Genomic DNA, 4,317 nt, shown 5'->3' with positions numbered 1-4,317 from the left:
AGTTGATACTAGAATGGATTAAGAATTTGGGGTTTTTGGTTGAGAGGAGAGCAGAAAAGAATGGGTTCAAACGTAAATGACTATCAACTTATTATAGACTGCTATTTGCCAAAGAGGTCATATATAACCCTAAAGGAAATCAAGTATCTAAAAGCACTAATAAACATGCAGAGGATAAAGAGAAAGAAATCCAAATATATCACTGAAGAAAATAATCAAAATGAGAAAGAAAGACAATAAAGGACCAGAGAAAATCACCAGAAAAAAAACACAAAACAAGCAAGAATATGGTAATAAATACATATCTGTCAATAATTACTGTGACTATAAATGGGCTAAATGCTCCAATCAAAAGACATAAGATAACAGAATGGTTAAAAAATCAGATTCATCCATAGGCTACCTACAGAGACTCATTTTAGACCTGAAGACACCTGCAGATTGAAAGTGAGGGGATGGAGAAACATATATTGTGCAAATAGATGTCATAAAAAGATAGAATAGCCATACTTACATCAGATAAATTAGGCTTTAAAACAAAGGCTGTACTAAAAATAATTCAAGAAACTGGAGATGTTGGTGAGGATGCAGAGAAAGGGGAACACTTTTGCACTGTTAATGGGAATGGAAACTGGTATAGCCATTCTGGAGAACAGTGTGGAGGTTCCTCAAAAAGTCAAAAATAGAACTACCCTACAACCCAGCAATGGTACTACTAGGTATTTATCCAAAGGATACAAAAATGCTGATTTGAAGGGGCACATGCACCCCAATGTTTATAGCAGCAATATCAACAATAGCCAAATTATGGAAAGAGCCCAAATGTCCACCAACTGATGAATAAAGAACATGTGTGTGTGTGTGTGTGTACACACACACACACACACACAATGGAATATTAATAGTCAAAAGGAGTGAAATCTTGCCATTTGCAACATTGTGTATGGAACTAGAGTGTATTATGCTAAACAAAATAAGTCAGGCAGAGAAAGACAAATACCATATAATTTCACCTACACGCAGAATCCAAGAAACATACCAGATGAACATAGGAGAAGGGAAGGAAACATAAGATAAAAACAGAGAGGGAGGCAAACCATAAGAGACTCTTAAATACAGAGAACAAACTGAGGGTTGCTGGAGGGGAGGTGGGTGGGGGGATGGGCTAAATGTGTGATGGGTACTAAGGAGGGCACTTGTTGGGATGGGCACTGGGTGTTATATGTAAGTGATGCATCCCTAAATTCTACTACTGAACGTGTTATTATACTACATGTTAATTAACTTGCATTTAAATAATTTTTTAATTAAATAAAACAAAGACTAACAAGAGACAAAGAAGAGCACTATATAACAATAAAGGGGACAATCCAACAAGATCTAAGAATTGTAAATATTTACACAGCCAATATGAGAGCACCCAAAAACATAAACAAAAACAAATGTAAAGGAACTAATCTATAATAATACAATAATAGTAGGAGACTTTAACACCACAGTCACATCAATGGACAGATTATCTAAACAGAAAATAAGCAAGGAAACAATGACTTTGAATGACACACGGGACCAGATGGACTTAACAGATATATTCAGAACATTGTATCCTAAGACAGCAAAATACACATTATTTTATTTTATTTTTATTTATTTTTATATTTTTTTAATTTTAATGTTTATTTGTGAGAGAGAGAGCACAAATAGGGGTGGGGCAGAGAAAGAGGGAAACATAGAATCCGAAGCAGGCTCCAGATTCCAAGCTGTTGGCACAGACAGCTCAGAGCCTGATGTAGGGCTCAAACTCACGAACTGAGAGACCATGACTTGAGCTGAAGTCAAAAACTTAACCGACTGAGCCACCCAGGTGCCCCTCAAAATACACATTCTTTTAAAGTGCACATGCGACATTTGCCAGAATAGATCTTACATGAAATCATAAAACATGTCTCAACAAACATAAGGCAGAAGTCATACCATGAACCTCTTTTGACCACACTGCTATGAACTAGAAGTCAACCAGAAGAAAAACTCTGGAAAGACCACAAATACATGGATGTTAAATGACATACTACTAAACCATGAATGGGCCAACCAGAAAATATAAGGAAAAAAAGTTTTTTTTAAATACTTGGGAACAAATGAAAAGGAAAACACTGTGGTCCAAAAACTTTAGGACAGAACAAAAGTAGTATATACCAGTCCAGAAAGAAGCCTAACTTTACACCTAAAGGAGCTAGAAAAAGAACAAATGAATCCTAAAGCCAGCAAAAGGAAGGAAATGCAGATTAGAGCAGAATTAAATGATATTTAAACTAAAAAAAAAAAGTAGAACAGATAAGTGAAATGAGAAGTTGGTTCTTTGAAAAAATTAATAAAATTGACAAACCTCTAGCCAGAATTATCAAAAAGAAAAGATTAAGGACTCACACAAAATCACATGAGAAAAGAAATACAGATAATTATAGGAGAAATACAGAGTATTCTTCTATAGGAGAATATTATGAAAAGCTATATGCCAACAAATTGACCAATGTAGATGAAATGGATAAATTTCTAGAAACATATAAATTACTGAAACAGGAAGATAGAAAACTTGGACAGACTGATAACCAGCAAAGAAATCGAATCAGTAATATCTCCCAACAAACAAAAGTCCAGGGCCAGATGCTTTCACAGATAAATTTCACCAAACATTTAAAGAAGAGTTAATACCTATTCTTCTCAAACCATTCCAAAAAATAGAAAAGGAAGGAAAATTTCCAATTTCATTCTAGGAGACCAGCATTACCCTTATACCAGTACCAGATAAAGACACCACAAAAAAAAAAAAAAAAAAAAAAAAAAAAAAAAAGAACTACAGGCCAATATCCCTGATGAACATAGATGCAAAAATCCTCAACCAAATATTAGCAAACTAAACCCAACTGTATATTAAAAAAATAATAATTCATCATGGTCAAGGGATTTATTCCTTGGATGCAAGCGTGGTTCATTATTCACAAATCGGCATGCTATATCACATCAGTAAAAGAAAGGATAATCCTTCTGCAACAAGCATGGGTCATATTCTTGTTCACTCTCTTTCTGCTGTCCTCTTGGTTCTTTGTTCCCTGCACAATATGCCAGGTGAACCCACAGAAAACGTTACTGCTATACAGTAGCAGTCACCCTGGCTCCAGACTGAGTTAAGGTCTGGAACACATTCCAACAGTGATGGATCAGCATCAGAGCTTGAGAAACAAGATTGCATGCAGGCAATGCCACAACAAGCCTGGCTGGCAGCAGCAGCTGAAATTGGTGAAGGACCAGTCAGCAGCACAAAACAGAGCCAGAAATAAAACAAGGTATGGAAGGCTATGTCCAAAATGGGTCTATGATAGCGTCACTATGTGGAAATCTAAGAATATCCTCTATGTCATCACAAAACCAGATGTCTACAAGAGCTTAGCTTCAGATACCTACGTAGTTTTGGGGGAAGCCAAGGCCAGGGCTTTGTCTTAGCAGGCATGACTAGAAGATGTTGAGAAACTCAAAGTTCAAGGTAAAGTTGTCTCAGACATTCAACACAGATTCCAACTGTACAAGCGGAGAGTGAAGAGGAAGAGGTTGATGAAACATATGTAGATGTTAACGATTCAGAATTAGTCACATCACATACAAATGTGTCAAGAGCGAAGACATCCAAGCCCTGAAGAACAACAGTAATGATACTATAAATCTTATTATGAAATTAACAATGTAACCATCTGAAAACAAGGGCTCATTTTTGTGTGTTTCAAAAGAATAAATGCAGCTTAGTTTGAAATATGTACTGTTTATATCATTAATAAAGTTATGGCTTCTTGTAGGATGAAAAAATAACCAAATGGATAAAGAAAAGGATAAGAACCATATCCTTTCAATAGATGAAGAAAAGCATTTGACAAAGGACAGCATCCATTCATGGTAAAAACCTTCAATAGAGTAGGGTCTGGATATAATAAAGCACACATATGAGAAACCCACAGCTCCTAGTATCCTTAATGGGGAAAAACCTGAGAGCTTTTCCTCTCTGGTCAGGAACAAGACGAGGATGTCCACCATCACCACTTTTATTCAACATAATACTGGAAAACCTAGTCACAGCAATCAGACAACAAAAAAAGAAAAGGCATTCATGTTTTCAGAGAAGAAGTAAAACTTTGACTATTTGCAGATGACATGATGCTCTATATAGAAAACCCAAAAGACCACCATAAAACCACTAGAGCTGATAAACAGGATGCATAATGAATATACAGGAATCTGTTATATTTCTATACACCAAAAATGATGCAA

The 4,317-nt window shown here is 35.7% G+C and overlaps 1 pseudogene; it reads left to right on the top strand.

Moving 5' to 3' along the window:
- Nucleotides 1-3,119: 3,119 nt before the first annotated feature.
- Nucleotides 3,120-3,742, top strand: LOC122216851 (annotated as a pseudogene).
- Nucleotides 3,743-4,317: the final 575 nt, after the last annotated feature.

Source organism: Panthera leo, chromosome B1, assembly GCF_018350215.1.
Source record: "Panthera leo isolate Ple1 chromosome B1, P.leo_Ple1_pat1.1, whole genome shotgun sequence".
Taxonomy (NCBI): domain Eukaryota; kingdom Metazoa; phylum Chordata; class Mammalia; order Carnivora; family Felidae; genus Panthera; species Panthera leo.
The sequence above is the reverse complement of the archived record's forward strand: the minus strand, read 5'-3'. Positions and strand labels throughout refer to the sequence as shown.